The sequence below is a fragment of the Onychomys torridus genome, chromosome 10 (genome assembly GCF_903995425.1).
Source record: "Onychomys torridus chromosome 10, mOncTor1.1, whole genome shotgun sequence".
NCBI lineage: Eukaryota > Metazoa > Chordata > Mammalia > Rodentia > Cricetidae > Onychomys > Onychomys torridus.
In genome coordinates, this window is record NC_050452.1 from 97,671,293 (window position 1) to 97,691,063 (window position 19,771).

Below are 19,771 nucleotides of genomic sequence, written 5' to 3' on the forward strand. Positions count from 1 at the left end.
CCAGCCTTAATATGAGAGTTTGTGCCTAGTCTTACTGCACCCTGTTATGCTGTGTTCGGCTGGTATCCCTGGGAGTCCTGCTCTTTTTTGAAAGGAAACAGGGGGGAGGAGTAGATCTGAGGTAGAAGGGAGGTTTGTGGGGGGGAGGGGTGACAGGAAGGAGTGGAGGGAGGGGAAACTGAGGTCAGGATGTAATGTATGAGAGAAGAATACATTTAAAAATATTTTAAAATGCTTGTAAAGCTGAGCTTAAAAGTATGTCTGTCTTGTTGGTCTCTCAGCCTATCCCTCCCGCTCTCTAAATAGTGGTGATATTCAGGCTCTCTGCAGTGGTGAAAATTGGGTAGAAAAAAATTCTTAGCCTGATAGTCAATTTTCTTTCTTCCATAGTCTTAATAGATTTGGGTTACTTAAGGGTTTTAAAAACTTGGGATTTGTTTCTAAGGCAGTCTGTTTTTCCAATTCTGTAATGTGCTTCATAGTTACACTCTCTTTAGTACTTTGTGATCAATGCCTGAAAACCAGTCAGTTCTTGCCTGAGATAACCTGCCTGTAACCATAGAAGCCACCACATTGTCACTGTCTTATAAACTTCCTATTGAAAGAATTTCCCTGCCAAGACATAAGGTAATGGGGCTCCACACTCTTCTGGCTACAATAGTTTTCATTGTTGCTTTCAACCTCTTGCAACGTCAGCATTGATGTTTCAGTTCTGTGGTGATGGAAGCCTCTAGATTACCACAGCACTTTCTGAATTAGAATGTTAGTCAAGCAAACAAAACACTTCATATATGTCGAGCAAGAATCAATTTAACAGCAATGAGACTAGTGGGATCAGTATCCCCGTCTCTTGAACCAGATTGTCTTGCATCTCCCTCAACAATATAACAAGGGATCTTTTATGACTCCCAAGTCCAGATCACAAAAATTCATGCTTTTGTTCATTTTACTTGGGATTTTCCCCATTAGGGAAACTAGATGTAATGGAAAATGACTAACCTTGCCAAGAGTGTCATGCTAGAGGAGCCAGCTGACAAGCAGTATCAACTGCTGACCATATAAATGAGCCACCAAGGATATCTAGCCTATTTCCTCCTTCATGACATCTCACTGGAACCATACAGGAGACTCTAGGGAGAAACTAGATGACCATACCTTCCCACGTTTCTGACATATAAAATTACAAGCACAGTAATATAGGTTTTTAAACCTAGTATGTTGGGAATAATTTTCTTCTGTCATAGCAATAAGAATAATATATGTTAGATGCTTATGAAACTCATAGAAAGAATCCCAGCTTCCACCAAGGAAAAAAGAACTGCCACAGAGGTTTTTCCCCTATCATGAAATAAAAACTAAACTATTGGGGAAATGTGTATGAGTGTGTGTGTGTGTGAGTGAGTGTGTGTGTGTGTGTGTGTGTGTGTGTGTGTGTGTGTAGTTTACCACCATAGGAAGAAAAATCAATAGCTGTCCAATTCCTTGATAAAGGACCAACAATGAGGCACCTTCTCTGATTGATGAAGCAGAGTCACCAGCTGCTCTTTCCTGTCCATGAGTCTAGAACTGCATGAATGGAACCCAGAGACCTCCCCCATATGGACAAAATGGGGGATAATGAAAATGATTCTTAGTTGTAAAGGCAATTGGAATCTCTAAGACAGAGTACCAGAAAAGAGGTCTTACTTAGAGATAGTATCAGTGGACTCTGAAGGTTTAATTTCTACAGACTAGATAGTTGAATGTAAATAGTAATCAAGTCACAAAACCTCTGATGCTCAGTGATTGGAATAGTTCCCACTTTTACCATCTAAAACAGAGACCAATCAAATTTTCTGGCAACTATCATGTCTTTTAAAAGTCACTCACAAAAATATGTGTATAAATTATACCTCACCAAAAGCTACAAGGTACTATAAAATTCACAGTATATATAACATACTATAATCCAGCTAAAGTTACAATTTTTATGAAGAAGCAGAAAATTACAACCTGTGAGTAGAAGACAGGTAATTGATAGGATCAGAGCAAGAAGCAATAGACTATGGTAGTTAAACCATGAATTACAAACATTATACAAATAAGTATGTGAAAGAAAGCATAAACAGGGCAAGAAACTGGGGGAAAGCTATTGAAAAGATTCAAATAGAAATTAATAAATAAAAATATAATATTGAATGAAATAAAGGCAGAATAATCATCAGAACAAATATACCAGAAGAAAAGGTAAGTGAACTTAAAGACAGAGCAATCAAATTATTAAAAATAAGGGTCACAGAGAAAAGAAACCAAAGAACTCAGCTCATCGCCAGTTTACCTGTCTCCTGTGGTACAATATTAATGTAACATGTGACTGGATGGAGTCTTAGAAAACTAGACTTGGAGTAAAGAAAAAAAATGTTGAAGAAATAACTTCTGCAATATCAAATCCAATGAAAACTTTAATCCTGGAGATTGAAGAGGCTGAAAGAAAGCCTGAGGAGAAAAGAGAAACATCTTCAATCAGAACAGAGGATGTTGCTCACCCCACTTTTTTCTCTCCTGCTGCTGCTGTTGTTTTATTTTGCCTAAGGTACAGTTTATACAATTATATAGATTGTTAAAAGGAAAAGTTATCAATGACAGTTTTATCTCCGGATTAAATATGTCCTAAAAGTGAGGACAAAATAATGACTTTTACAACCCAAATAAGCCAACAGACTCCATCACTAATATAATTGCAATATAAGAATTCATAAAAGATATATAACATTAAAGAGAAATTTGAATGATGAGAACCACCATGGTAACTAAAAAAATAAGTAAATAGTATAATTTTCCCAATTGTTAATCTAATCATTGATGATAACAGCAAAAATAATGCTTGTCAAGACTATATGGTGAGTCAGAGCAGAAACAGACCAGTAATATAATACAGAAAGCAAAGAGGTTCTTACACTGTGTGAACAAGCTTCATATCACTAAAACACAGGCTGCAAAAAATTAAATACCTGATAGACCAATAAATAATAACTTATTAACCAACAAGTAACCAATAACCAAAAATGCTGATAAAATAAAACACAGAAAATCTGTAACAAAAAATAATAATAAGAGAACAAACAGAAATAGAAAAGTAGGAAATAGATATTATGATTAAAACTGTACATGGAAGCATAACAAACATAAAAGTCTATGCATATACATTAAAAGACACAGAGTGTCTTAATAAATAAAAATAAAAGACCAAGATGCAGCTGTATGCAGCTTACTAAAAACTAATTATAACAAAAAATGGATTTAAAGTGAAAAGAATATTATGTTTGTGCGTATCTTTGCACATTTCTGCTTATGGGATGTTGATATCTGATTAAAAAAAAAGTAGTAGGAAGGAAGCTAGAGTGGAGATTCGAACACCAAACCATAGTAAGTGCAGCAGAGCATGACTAAAAACACAGTTGTACAAAATAAAATTTAAAAAAAGAAAGAAAGTAGAGACATAAATCCAAAGCTTGAATTTACATACAAATATGCACACACTTAAGGACGAGATGGCAAAACATCACTTCCATATACTTTGAAACTATTTTCCACAGTGAAGTTTGTAACTGACAAAACAGCAAATCTCAAAAAGAAAAATTTAAAACTTAAAAGTTATCATAGTACTTCTTTGAAATGAAATATAATTTAAAAAACATTAAATACGAGAAGATAAGTTTTCCAAGTGTTCTCTTGCCAAATTCTCAATATTTGACATTTTACCCTATTTGCATGCACTCTTGTATTTGCAATTTTCTTCAACACAGTTTGAAATAAGTTTGTCATGACTTGTTGCCTATTGAAAAGTTCACATTATTTCTTTAAAAAAAGGTGTACAATTCACAGAGAAGTCATAACAGTCCTAAGCATGATTCCATCTAGCAGCAGACATTCAAACTCCATGCAAGAAATACTAATGAAAGTTAAAAGAGAATTAAATAAACACACAATTAGAAGTGGTGGCTTTAATGGTCCTCTATTCAGCATACTCAGAATGAGTCAGCACATAAAAACTTTAGCAAGGCCAGTGCATTATATCTTGTTTGCATCTGCAGACTATTTCACCCAATAGCTGAAAGTAAAACATGATTTCTGGTCAACCAGGCATTAAAAGTTTCAGGCTGATCACTAAGCTCCATGGAAATAAGTTTCTAAACATTTGAAAAAATAATAAAACCACATAAACAATTGGCAACAAAACAGACATAAAAAATATCTTCAAAATGTGAAAACAAATACCATGTATATAAACAATCAATTGTTTTAAAAATCACAATAGAAAATAGAAATATTTAAAACTGGAGAAAATTATAATATATAAAAATGATATCTGGCTTTTTTCTTATATTTTAGACATTTACTCATGTTGTATATATTGGTAAATTGTTCTTTTTATATTGCTAAGTGATATTCTATTATATAGTTATACCAATTTTTTTAATCCTTTAATTAGTTGGTAAATGAAAATATTTCCAATATGAAGGTTCTGTTTGTACCAATGTGAGAGTCTTACATGTTTTTGTTTTTTTTTTTTGAGTAAAAATCTAGAGTATCAGGGCATTGCAAAAAATGTTTGTGGCACCCTGTACTTCCTTAACAATACAAAAAAGTTACAATTGCTCCTCAGTCTCATAGAAGTTGAATATTGCTAGTCAGTTTCATTTCAGTGATTCCAGTTCTATCAATGTGGTCTTCTATTTTACTTTTTATATTCTGATTACATTGGCTATTGTTAAATGTCTCCTTATGTTTTTATAATCTAGTTGTTATCATCTCCAAGGACTGGAATATTACCATATGATAGACAATAGAAAAAAATCCCACCTGGTTCCCCAAGTCAACTAGCCAACCAAATTCTTACCATTTAGATATAAGGATATGGCTTCTTTTTGCAGTTTGAGTACATTTCTTCATCTTCACAATGTTTTGGTCCTCTCAAAATAATGATGAAACACAACAACAACAAGCCAATATTTATGCTCAAGAGAAAATCCTGGACTAATAGAACCCTTGAACAGCTAGGAAACAAGGCACAGATGAAGACAATGCTGAGAAATGATTGCAACCTCTTCTTATTAGTTTTCATTCTGAGTCAAAGCATTCTAAGATCAAGTGGTCAGAATAGAAGCCAAACAAGAACTTCAATAGAAAACAAGCATTTAAGCTTATTGAGTTCTGTAAAACAACTGGACAATTGCTTGCACCTAATATTCCTGGTCTCATCTAAACAATGAAATTATTCACCTAAATTTTTCCATAGCTAGCTGCCTCACTGGTCAGAGTTGTTCTAGATCCAGGGACATTTGACCCGATTCATGTCCTTGGGGTGCTAACTTTCTTTCATCCATCATTGCAGTTTATTAGCCTCCTTTGCATAAACACATTTCAGCTTCTTACACCTGATATTGATAATTCCTGTAAACATTTCTACATCTTTGTTTGAGCTTGCTTTGGATCTATAAATACCTTTCTGTGTAGTCCTGGGGGAAAGGAAACCTTTATTCAATCATGCTTAACAAGGTGCTTGCCACTATCCAATGCTCCCTTTTGCAATATGTACAAATTTATTTAGCTGGATTCTTGATTGTTATTTTATTATCATCTCTTTGTCTCCTTCAGTTCATGCCAAAGCCTTTCAAATGATCCTTTGTTTATTCTGCAGTTTACCTTTGGCATCTCATCTCAGTAATTGAAATGGGGTGTTGAATTTTCTTAACTACACAATAATCTTTCTGAAAGCTATCAAAAAAATGTTCAAATAATCATGCATGTATATTGAATTTGTATTGCTCTGTTCTGCCCTGATCCTATTCTTTGACAATTTTTCTGTATTACTATTGTTTTGTTGTTAATTATTATGATCATTACTTTATCTCATTATGATTCTTTACAAAGAAATTTTGACATTCTTTTTTGCAATTTCCTTTCTTTTCATCTGTCAATAATTTGCTAAAATGTTTCATTTTATGTTTTGAAAGCCTAATTATCTCAAGCACAATACATTTTTTTAATGGTTCTCTTTAACTTCAGAGATATGCCAAACAGGAATCTTCAGCACACAAGAAGACTGGGGAAAGTGGGAAACAATCCCAGGTGTTTGAGAAGATAATGTAAACATTTTTTCACAGCACTCAAAGACTTTGAACTAAACTAACCTTTCCAACCCATGCATATAGTTTTAAAAATCAACGTTTATATTTTTTCTTGGAGAATTCCATATAATGCATTTTGGTCATATTTATCTCCTTCCCCCAGTGCCTCTCTGATCCTCCTAAGCCTTCCTGCCCACCCAGCTTCATAGTCTCATTCTCTCGCTCATGTTCCTATTGCTGTTTTTCTCACTTAAAAAAATAAAAGTAAAACATCTGTCTGCTTTGTGTTGAACACGTAGTCCTAGGCATGGTGCCTGCCCTGGAGTGTGGACAATATACCAGGTACCACTCCATTGGAAAAGAATTGACTCTCCCTCTCCCGACAGTTATCAAATGTCCATAACTCCTCAGCTATGTGTGGGGCTACTTACACACCATATCTCCTCCATGCCTTAATGTTCTCTGGCTTGAGCCTGTACAGGTGTTATGTATGCTGTTGTAATCTCTGTGAGTTCATATGTGCATCTACCCTGTCCTGCCTGGAAAACACTGATTCCTTGGAGCTATATAGCTCCTCTAACTATACATATACATTCTTTTCAACTTGACATCGTATCCAAATCTAAATGCTTTCAAACAGATCTCTTCTTTAGGAATGATTGTAGATGTATCCGGCTTGTTAAATAAGAAACACAGAACCGACTGCAGAGTTAAAAACCACGAGGTCAGAGCAAGAACGGAAAACCTTACCCTACACTGCTTCTGCCGTTCTTCCTCTCCGCAAGAGACGTACTTCTCTGCGTCCTGTCTATTTAAAAACTTTCTGTTCTCCTCTCTCATTGGTTGTAAACCCAGCCACATGACCTCCTCATCACTGCCTGTTTGTACAGACCTCCAGGTCTTCTATGGTTGGTATTGAGATTAAAGGCGTGTGTCTGCCATGCTGGCTGTGTCCTTGAACACACAGAGATCCGCCTAGCTCTGCCTCCCAAGTGCTGGGATTAAAGGCGTGCCCCACTACTGCTCAGCTTCTGCTCTGGCTTGCTCTGACCTCAAGGCAACTTTATTGACATACAAATAAAATCACATTTCAATACAAATAAAATATCACTATAAATGATAATCTTTACTTGTGATTCATTCTTATAAATGTGATTCCTCCATCATTCCTAGAATGTGACTACAGAAATTTCTTGTTTTCTCCTTTGCCTAATTTTAACTTCCTCCTGTGGTTGTTTCTCCTCATATAAACTTGACTTTTAAGTTTCTTTTTTTTAATGATTTTTACATGAACATAAATTCTCATCTTCTACCTTCTAGATAGAACAAAATAAATGTATATTTCTATACACACACTCTCATTATTCAAAGTTATTACCATAAACTTCATTAAGCTTCAAAAAGTTTAAGTCTGTGTCTATACGTATCTTTAACCTCTACATGGCTAAATTTCTAATCATCAAAGAAAGAAATGACTACCTAGGGAATCTTATCCTGTAATACTTATTATGAAGTTCTGCCATTTTATGGTAGCGATAGCATAGTAAAGAATAATCAAGGATACTGAGGGTTAACTGGGAGAGTCCTGAAATTCAGTGACAGATTCATGAGAAGAAATCATAAATTTGATCCTATCAAAGCTGAGACTCCTTCCTGAGACATTTGACATTTGGGAGATCAATCTTGACATTCAAGACATAATAAATCTTGATTCCTTCACAGATGTGAAAATGTGTCTAGTCTCTAGCTTCAGCTCACACACTGAAGATTATATATATGCATACAGACATATACGTGTGCCCATATATACATATATATTTATATATATAAACAGATTGATTTAACTTGTACGTTTGTTATTAAACTACTTTTTCATGAAGCATGAATCATTTGGGACTTCAGGACAGTAACTTTAGGAGTGACCATGAATGTAAACTCACAGGTGACTTGCAATGTAGCTGTCTAAGAGCTTGTCAGGACACACCTGTGTCTCAGTGTGTGACATTGGAGTTTGTGCTTTGTCATGGTAACACAGTTTTACATATTAGAAATATTTATCAGCACTACAGAGTTTCTGAAACTTCAGACATTTAATTCACAACTACTAAAGGAGAGCTCAGAACAGCGAGCCAATTCCCTACATTCTGTGCTTTGTGCTTCCGTTGTGTGGTACATCTATCCCATGGCCAATGATTAGGAACCAAGGGAGAAAAACTGCATGTTGGATTAAAACAGAAATTGTAAAATATTAGTACCGTAAGTGTGCTGTCAGAAAAAAGTAGATCAACATATTTGAGTCTTTCTACAATGTCAGGATTTATTGACTCACAATGAATTTTCAAGCTACATCAAATTCACTGACAGCAGCTTCCCAAGTAGTCTTGATTTCCCTTGATATCCAGTCAAGATAAACACAGGATTTTTTTATCCCTGTCTTAATTACCAATATTAACTCTCAGGTCACGTACTACACATCCCACAGTAAATCTACCTATCTGCACACACAGTTTGGGGATTAGCTGTGAAGGGTTAAAGAGGGCACAGCAAGGTTCAAGAGGTTTCAAAGACTCCTAACTAAAAGCAGGTGGCTACTAGGGATGCAGAAAGAATCTCTGTAAAAACAAGTTAACAAACTGTGCTGGAAGTCAGCCCTGCTGATTAAGCCACAAGGGTCAGAGTTCAACTGAGACTCCAGGGTTAAATTGTAGAAGCAAGTCTGCAGGACCCTGCATGTTGCAAAGGAAAAGTATGGGACTGGATTGATGTCAGAGCCAAGCTGAGGCCCCTGGGATCATGTGGAATTCTCTCTCTCATTGTCCCTTACTGTGTATACTAGGTAGTTAGACGACAGATTGGTGGGGGTTGTTGCAACCACACTATTAGTTTCTTGTTTATGGTGTCCAAGTGCAAATGTCACACTCTTCCCTCAGTCTGGTGTGCTTGGTGACTGCTTGGGCCTGGCTGTCCTGGTGTGATTTAGTATGTCTTTGTGCTCATTTGGTACCAGTTAATTCTAATAAACTTTAAGGCTATCCACTGGATCACAGACAACCTGCCAGCAGCCTCATTCATAAAGCGAAATGGTCTGACTTACCCAGAAGCCTTCATTCAATTGCCAAACTCAACCAGGAAAGGAGACTCTTGGGAAGCCCACTCCCACTAATGCTGGGATGTTGACTGGCCTGATTTTGTATGGGTCTTGTGTAGATCTTGTGTAGCTGCTGTGAGTTCCTGAGTCCCATGTCATACCCAGAAGACAGCATTTTATAACACTCCTCCCCATTCTCCTACTCTTACATTCTTTTTGTCCTCTCTTCTGCTCTTCAGGTTAAACCAGGCTGGCCTTAAAACTCATAGCAATTCACCAGTTTCTGCCTTATGAGTTCTGGGATTATTGGCATAAACTACTATCCATACTTTGGAGATTTTCTTTTTTTAAATTAACAATCAGTCAAATTTTGTGATTATTTTCAACCAAGAATAATCTTCTAAATTCAACTTATCCATAGCATGTGATCTGTTTGTGACCTACTGCCTACATTGCTGTGTATGACTGCAATGTCACTCTAGCATTGCAAATATCACTTTGAGCCACATTTTTGTCACTGTTAATATTTCTATCAAACACTTTTTAGATTAGTATAAAAAGAAACATTCACTGAGTTTCCAACTTGTGTAAATATAGCTGGGACATAGTAAATGGTTCCAAGGTTAAATATAGCTTTGCAAGGAAAAAAAGGCATTCACAACAAATCCAAGTTCTCCCTCACCACACCCACTTCTCTTTGTGATTCAAGCCTGTGAAACTCCTGGCATTTTTGCAAAATATCTATAAGCAAAATACTCCTACACATTGTGCCAACAGTTAACCTGTTAAATGAAGTGGTGTATTGCATATGAGTAAGGAAGCTTTTGAAAGTAATATAAGATATACATTAAGAAATAGTAAAATTGAGATTTGAAAAATTACACATTCTTAACACACATTTTAGCTCAATTTTCTGGACATGAGTCTTTATTCTGCTTTTCAAAGAAAACACATGTTAGGAAGACACATGCAAAACAATGTGAGTTTGATAAGGACTCCAACTATACATTTAAATATAGTCAAGAACAAAAACTTAAACATTAAAATAGTAATACCCAATCATTCATTTCAATGATTTATATTTCAATATATATATATTCAATTTCAAGAATTATAACCTATCTTTACACCCCATTTTGTTTAAATAAAAGATGGCTGAAAATTCTTTGTTTTTGCAAGTTGCTTAAGGAAAAAAATCAATAAAGATAGTGAAACTTTCAGTAACTGTTACATGAAACAGTTGACATCACTAAGTTGCCACTGTGTCATTAAGAAGTGATGTATTGGTCCATCCCGGAACTCCCATCTGGTCCAGAGGTGAGGGCCTTGATAATAGTCAGAGAGGCAATGGCCCCTGGGTCCCACCTCTGGACACAGGCCACTCCGGGAGGACCTGAACAACTTGGCCCCAGTTTCCAGCCATTTGGCAGGCCCTGCGGGAAGGACCCCATTTTCCAAGACTGCAGGCAGACACTGCAGTTACACACTGCAGTCTCCACACCCTGCCCCCACACGAATCTGCTGGAGAACTCAGCCACTTCCTGAGAATCAGAGATCAGCCCTAAGCTTCCATCCTGCCCTGGAACTCCCATCTGGAACAGAGACCAGAGGAACTCCCATCTGGACAAAATAAGGAGACCCAAGGGACTTCCTGAGACTCAGAGTCCAGCCCCCCAGCTCCTATCTGGCCAGCACTCTCATCTGGACCAGTGCTCCCATTTGGCCGAGAGCTTCCATCTGGATCAGAGAGAGGCTCCCAAAATCTGACAACTCTCTCTGGACGAAATACACAGATAAGACCAAGAACGAACACAAGAGGAGATGGGCAGACATCAAGGCAGGAGTACATACAACAAAATAAAGAGCAATACAGCATCATCAGAACCTAGCCCTTCCCCAACAGCTAGACCTGAACATCATGGAATGGAAGAAGAAGGAAACATACTTATAAGTAACATCATGAAGAGGCTAGAGCCTTATATAGAAGAAATCAAAATAAAGTAGAGGAACAGACAAACAAAACATGTGAAGAATGCTATAAAAAACTAGAGGAAAGGACAATTAAAGCAGAAGAAAACAATAAGTCCCTGAAAGAAAATCATGAAAAAGCAAGGGAGACAATCCAAGACCTGAAGACGGAAATAGAAAAATTGAAGAAGACACTAGCAGAAGGAATGCTGGAAATAGAAAATCTGAGTAAACAAACAGGAATTACAGAGGCAAGTATAACCAACAGAATGCAAGAGATGGAAGAGAGGATCTCTGGTGTTGAAGATACGGTAGAAGAAATAGATTCATCAGTCAAAGAAAACATTAAAATCAACAAAGTCATGACCCAAAATGTCCAAGAAATTTGGGACACCATGAAAAGACCAAACGTACAAATAATAGGGATAGAGGAAGGAGAAGAATACCAACTCAAAGGCACAGAAAATATATTTTAAAAGATCATAAAAGAAACTTTCCCAACTAGAAGAAGGAAATGCCTATGAACATACAAGAGGCCTATAGAACACCAAACAGACTAGACCCCCAAAAAATGTCCCCTCGCCACATAATAATTAAGCAACTAAACATACAGAATAAAGAAAGAATATTAAGGGCAGCAAAGGAAAAAGGCCAAGTGACTTAAAAAGGCAAACCCATCAGAATAACACCCAATTTCTCAAGGGAGACTTTGAAAACAAGAAGGACCTGGACAAGATATAATGCAGACACTAAGAGACCATGGATGCCAGCCTAGACTAATATACCCAGCAAAACTTTCAATCATCATAGATGGAGTGAACAAGACCTTCCAAGACAAAACCAGATTTAAACAATACTTATCCACAAACCCAGCCCTACACAAAGCACTAGAAGGAAATTTCCAACCTAAGGAAGGCATATACACCCATGAAAACACAGGCAATAGATAACATCACAGCAGTAAAGCCCAAAGAAGAGAAGTACACACACACTATGACCAAAAAATAAAAATAACAACAGGAACGAACAATCACTGGTCATTAATATCCCTGAATATCAATGGACTTAATTCACCTATAAAAAGACACAGACTAAAAGAGTGGATACAAAAACATGACCCATCTTTCTGCTGCATACAAGAAACACACCTCAAATTAAAAGACAGACACCTCCTAAGAATAAAAGGCTGGGAAAAGACTTTCCAATCAAATGGTCTTAAGAAGAAAGCTGGTGTAGCCATCCTAATACCCAGCAAAATAGACTTCAAATTAAATCAATCAAAAGAGATGATGAAGGACATTACATACTCATTACAGGAAAGATCCACCAAGATGAAGTCTCAATTCTGAACATTTATGCCCCAAACATAAGGGCACCCACATATGTAAAAGAAACATTACTAAAGCTGAAATAACATATAAAACCCCACACGTTAATAGTGGGAAACTTCAACACCCCACTTTCACCTCTGGACAAATCAGCCAAATTGAAACTTAACAGAGATATAATGGACTTAACTGATGTTGTGGCTCAAATGGACTTAATCAATATCTTCAGAACATTCCACCCAAACAAAAAACGATATACCTTCTTCTCAGCACCCCATGGAACCTTATCTAAAATCGACCACATACTTTGCCACAAAGCAAATCTCAACACATACAAAACAATTGGAAAAACCTCCTGTGTTCTATCAAACCACCATGGTTTAAAGTTAGATTTCAACAACAGAAAAAACTACAGAAATCCTACAATCTCATGGAAAATGAATAATGCTCAACTGAATCAGCAATGGGTTAAGGAAGAAATAAGAAAGAAATTAAAGACTTTCTAGAGATCAATGAAAATGAATACACCACATACCCAAACTTATGGTATACTATGTAAGCAGTGCTAAAAGGGAAATTCATAGCACTGAATGCCCAAATAAAGAAGCTGCAGAAATCTCATGCTGGTGACTTGACATCACACCTGAAAGCCCTTGAACAGGAAGAAGCAAAGTCTCCCAGGAGGAACAGATGCCAGGAAATTATCAAATTGAGAGCTGAAATCAATAAAAGAGAAATAAAGAGAACAATACAAAGGATTAATGAAACAAAGAGTTGGTTCTTTGAGAAGATCAACAAGATAGACAAGCCCTTATCCAAACTAACCAAAAGACACAGAGAGAGCATCCAAATTAACAAAATCAGAAATGAAAAGGGGTACATAACAACAGACAATGAGGAAATCCAGAGAATCATCAGGTCATACTTCAAAAAACTCTACTCCACAAAACTGGAAAATCTAAAATCAATGGATAATTTTCTGAATAGGTACCACATACCTAAGTTAAATCAAGACCAGAGAAACCATTTAAATAGTCCAATAACCCCTAAGGAAATAGAATCAATCATTAAAAGTCTCCCAACCAAAAAAAACATGTGTAATGAAATCTGGCTCCCTCTTCTTTATATCAATACTCTTTAAATTGTTCCACACAATAGAAGCAGAAGGAATATTACCAAACTCCTTCTATGAGACTACAATTACCCTGATTCCTAAACCAAACAAAGATGCAACAAAGAAAGAGAACTACAGACCGATCTCTCTCATGAACATTGATGCAAAATTACTCAATAAAATTCGGGCAAACAGACTCCAAGAACACATCAAAACAATTATCCACCATGATTAAGTAGGCTTCATCCCAGGGTTGCAAGGGTGGTTCAACATATGAAAGTCCGTCAATGTAATACACCATATAAACAAACTCAAAGAAAAAAATCACACCATCATATCACTAGATGCAGAAAAGTCATGTGACAAAATCCAACAACCCTTCATGATAAAGGTCTTGGAGCGATCAGGAATAGAGGGAACATACCTAAACATAATAAAGGCAATCTACAGCAAGCAAACAGACAACATCAAATTAAATAGAGAGAAACTCAAAGCAATACCACTAAAATCAGGAAGAAGGCAAGGCTGTCCCCTCTCCCCCGACTTATTCAATATAGTACTTGAAGTTCTAGCCAGAGCGATAAGACAACATAAAGAGATTAAAGGTATACAAATTGGAAAGGAAGAAATCAAGCTCTCCCTATTTGCAGATGACATGTTCATATACATGAGTGACCCCAAAAATTCAACCAAGTAACTGATACAGCTAATAAAAACCTTCAGCAACATTGCAGGATACAAGATCAACTCAAAAAAGTCAGTAGTCCTCCTATATACAGTAGACAATCAGCCTGAGAAGGAAATCATAGATACATCACCCTTTACAATAGCCACAAATGATATAAAATACCTTGAGGTTACTCTAACTAAGCATGTGAAGGACCTTTATCACAAGAACTTTAAGTCCCTGAAAAAAGAAATTGAAAAAGATGTCAGAAATGGAAAGATCTCCCACGTTCCTGGATAGGCAGGATTAAGATAGTAAAAATTGCGATCTTACCAAAAGCAGTCTACAGATTCAATGCAATTCCCATCAAATTACCAACACAATTCTTCACAGATCTGGAAAGAATAATATTCAACTTCATATGGATAAACAAAAAACCCAGGATAGCCAAAAGACTCCTGTACAATAAAACAACCTCTGGAGGCATCACAATCTCCTACCTAAAGCTCTACTATAGAGCTACTGTAATAAAAACAGCTTGATAGTGGCATAAAAACTGATATGTGGACCAATGTAATCGAATTGAAGACCCTGAGATTAACCCGCACACCTATGAACATATAATTTTTGACAAAGAAGCCAAAAATGTACAATGGAAAAAAGAAAGCACCTTCAACAAATGGTGCTGGAATAACTGGATGTCAATGTGTAGAAGGCTGCAAATAGATCCATATCTGTCACCATGCACAAAAGTTAAATCCCAGTGGATCAAAGACCTCAACATAAATCCAGCTACCCTGAACCTGATAGTAGAGAAAGTAGGAAGTAGTCTTGAATGCATTGGCACCAGAGATCACTTTCTAAATATAACATCAATAGCACACACACTGAGAGAAACAATCAATCAATGGGACCTGTTGAAACTGAGAAGCTTTTGTAGAGCAAAGGACATGGTCAACAAAACAAAGCAACAGCCTACAGAATGGGAAAAGGTCTTCACCAACCCCACATCTGACAGAGGGCTGATATCCAGAATATATAAAGAACTCAAGAAATTAGACATCAAAATGCCCAACAGTCCAATTAAGAAATGGGCTATAGAACTAAACAGAGAATTCTCCACAGAGGAAGTTCAAATGGCTGAAAGACATTTAAGGAATTGCTCCACATCCCTAATTATCAGGGAAATGAAAATCAAAATGACTCTGAGATATCACCTTACACCTTTCAGAATGGCTAAGATCAAAAACACAGAAGACAGCTTATGCTGGAGAGGATGTGGAGCAAGGGGAACTCTCCTCCACTGCTGGTGGGAATGCAAGCTTGTACAGCCACTTTGGAAATCAATATGGTGCTTCCTTAGAAAACTGGGAATCCATATCCCCCAAGACCCAGCTTAGCACTCTTGGGCATATACCCAAGGAATGCTCAATCATACCACAAGGGCATTTATTTGCTCAACTATGTTCATATCAGCTTTGTTTGTAATAGCCAGAACCTGGAAACAGCCTAGATGCCCTTCAACTGAATAATGGATAAAGAAAATATGGTACATATACACAATGGATTACTACTCAGCAGAGGAAAACAATGACATCATGAGGTTTGCAGGCAAATGGATGGATCTAGAAAAAATCATCCTGAGTGAGGTAACCCAGACTCAGAAGGACAAACATGGTATGTACTCACTCACAGGAGGATACTAGATGTAAAACAAATATGACTAGACTGCTACACAACTCCCGGGAGACTATGTAGAAAACGGGACCCTAGGAAAGACCCAAGGATCACCCAATGACAGAGAAATGGATGAGATCTACATGAACAACCAGGATGACAGTGGGTGTAATGAAGGTCAAGATTTTAGGGAAAGAAAGCTTAGGGGAGCAGGAGATCCCAACTGGGTCAAGAATAGAAAGGGAGAACGAGGAATAACAGACCATGATAAATGAAGACCACATGAGAATAGGAATATGCAGAGTGCTGGAGAGGTCCCCAAAAATTCACAATGATACATCCTTTATACACTGCTGGCAATGGTCGAGAGAAATCCTGATCTGACCTAGTCTGGTGATCATGTGGCTAAACACCCTAACTGTCATGCTGGATCTCTCATCCAATAACTGATGTATGTGTATGCAGAGCTCCTCAGCCATGCCCCAGGTAGAGCTCCAGGTGTCCAACTGTTGATAAAGAAGAGGGACTGCAAGAGTGTTAATTGTTGAATCCAAGATTGCAAAGAGCACAGGGACAAATAGCAAACGAATAGAAACACATTAATTATGATCCAAAGGCTGTGGGGCCCCCAGCTGGATCAGGCCCTCTGGATAAGTGAGACAATTGAATATCTTGATCTGTTTGTGAGGCACCCAGTCTGTGGGACCAGGATCTGTCCTTAGTTCATGAGCTGGCTGTTTGAAACCTTGGTTTTATACAGGGACACTTTGCTCAGTCAGGAAGGAGGTTACAGGACCTTCCTGTACTGAATCTACCAGGTTTAAATGAATCCCCAGGGGTGCCTTGATCCTGGAGTACATGGGAATGGACAGGAGCGGCTGGGGGAAAGGTGGGGGTGGGGGCAGGAGGGGAGAGGATAGGGGAACCCATGGCTGATGTATAAAATTTAAAACACATAATAATGAAGAAAAACAAAGAAGTGATGTAGTTAGGAATACATATTTGTATGTATACACACACACACATATACACACACATACACACACATGTATTTATGTATATATATATATATATATATATATATATATATATATATATGCATTAATAACAATAGATGGAAAATATGGCCATAAATTTGAAGGACATTAGAGAGAGAGAGAGAGAGAGAGAGAGAGAGAGAGAGAGAGAGAGAGAGATGGGAGAATTTGGAGGGTGGAAAGGGAAGAAAGAAATGTTATAATTAAATACAATCTCAAAAACTTTAGTAAAAAAATTGGTAATAAGATAAAAGGGTAAATTGCTATATCTACTTTTAAAAAGCAACTACTAGTTTTAAATGTTTTACATTGGATTGGACTTTTATATATTGTATATAATATGTAAATTGTGTATATTAATACAAAGTTAAGATTATATTTGTTGCAACATTCTATACATATATTTCTACTCTTGTTCAAGGTATTATACCTATATAGCTCATTTAACAATGTAAAGCAATTTTCTAGTCCGTGAAAGTTATTATTACCAGCTAGCATATAAAGAAAGGAAAGTTAGTAGTTAGTCACCTTTTACACTCAAACTTCTAGTTATGTTAGTTATGTTTTCAAATTCAAACAGATATATATTTTAGATAGACAGGTCATATTCAAACACTTCAGAGATCTACAGAATATGGCATTTAAGATATTTTAATAACTTAGATTCTTTTTTTTTTTAATAACAGTGAGACATATTTGTTCCTGGTAGCACCAATCTACTTCAGAGAATATAATGAGCACTGAAGAAACTCCAAGTGGAGTTGACATTCTTTGTGGCAAGTTAGCAACTAGGCAAGAAAATGCCCTTGCCTCAACTGCTGACAGTATGCTGTCCAAAATGGACCAGAAGGACACAAAATAAAGGACTGCTGAACCTTGCCAAGACAAGGTAGGAATGTCCTTCAGAATATCTTGCTCCACAGAAAAGTCTGTAGATATGCTAGGCCTGTAGGCCAAAGATGGATGCCCCAAAATTGCAGAGGAACCTTGGGTGACTGTCCAGGCAGTCAACTGTTTCTATCATTTCTCACATTTTTTTTGGAACTCATTTGTTATCACTTCCTAATTACTTAGGTAATATTTTTTTCCTTCTTGGTTTTCTAATGGAGTTGAAGACTATATAGTTATAGTTTTCCTTGTTAACAAATTCAGAAAAGAAACTCACTAAATGGTGTAAAGTGTATAAGTTTGAAAGACATCAAAAGATAGTTTTGGGTTGGTAATACACATTAGGATAGAACATGAATTAGGTACAACATTTTGGACTCACCAAAATAGGATAAACAATGGAGTATTTTCTCTGATTCTATCAGATGTTAATGGATTGAACATTGTTAATGTAATTCTTGACTGTATATGTTGTATATACTTATTGTACTTATTGTATATAGTTTTTCTTACATTAGTTATATCCTTCTTTTATTATTTTAGAAAAAAGGAGAATGTGGTTATATATTGTGTATCAAATAAAATTTTCCTAAAGATCAGAGGACAGAACAAGCCACTAGATTAAACATGGAGATTAGGAAGTGGTGGCACATACCTTTAATTCTAGCAATTGGGAGGCAGAGATCTGTCTGGATTTCTGTGAGTTCAAAGTCACCCTGGATTACATGAGATTGATTCAGTCTAGGAGATAAACAGAGCCATGCAGTGGTGGAACACACCTTTAACCCCAGTGCTTAGGAGTCACATGCCTTTAATACCAGCACTTGAGATCTCATGCCTTTGCTACCAGTATTTGGGAAGCACATATGCCTTAAATCCTAGCACTAGGAAGGAAGTGAAATGGCTGGGCAGAGAAAGACATGAGAAGACAGGAACCAGGACAGCCTTTTGGCTGAGGACTCAGAGGCTTTCAGTCAGAGGACTCATGGAGATAGGATCTCACCTTCCTTTCAGCCTGAGGATTCAGTAGTGGTGAGAAGTTTCACCAGTGGCTTGTTCCTTTGTCTCTCTGATCCTCAGGCAAGCTTTATTTGATACACAACATATGACTACAAAGTGTTCTATAGGAGTCTGGGGAGACAGCTCTGTTAATCCCACTGAGAAAGAATAAGACCACTGCCACAGTTTAACTGCAAATTTGAAACATGCTTTAATTAAATATGGGCCAGGTGGATGAGCTCTGGCCAGGTCTATACACAGGTTCCAGGGAAATGGCCAATAATCACAGTTTGTAGCAGCTTAGGAAGGAAAACCCATAAATCATGGCATTTTCCATCAGGTCCAATCAGAGGCGAGCATACATTCTGACGCACCTCCATCCTGTGAACCTCCTGCAGGTATGTGATCAAGCACATCAGTGCAGATGGGTCAAACAGACTTGTTCAGGGGAGTGTGAACATGTGGCTTGTTATCTCCCAGAAGCAATAGCTTCCAGCATTTCAGGAACTATCTGTCCTTCTTGGGCAAGGGGCTTGCAGAATAGAGGCATTTTTGTTTCATGGATATCTTAGGCATAGTCATTAAAACTTAAAATGTAACTTTGGCTCTCACAGCTCACCAGTTAAGAACATCAGCTACTATCACGAAGGACCTAAGTTTGTTTCCCAACATCCTCATAGTGGCTTATAAACACCTGTAATTCCATTTCCAGGGGGTCCAACCACCTCTTCTAACTTCAATAGACTCCTACACATGCATGGTGCACATACATAGAATCAGACACATAATATACACATGAAAATGATTACATGAGTATCTGAGGAAGACGTGGCTTATGTATGAAGCATAGCAAGGTTTCTATTATCTCATCACTGAGAAGTTGGGCATGTCCAAA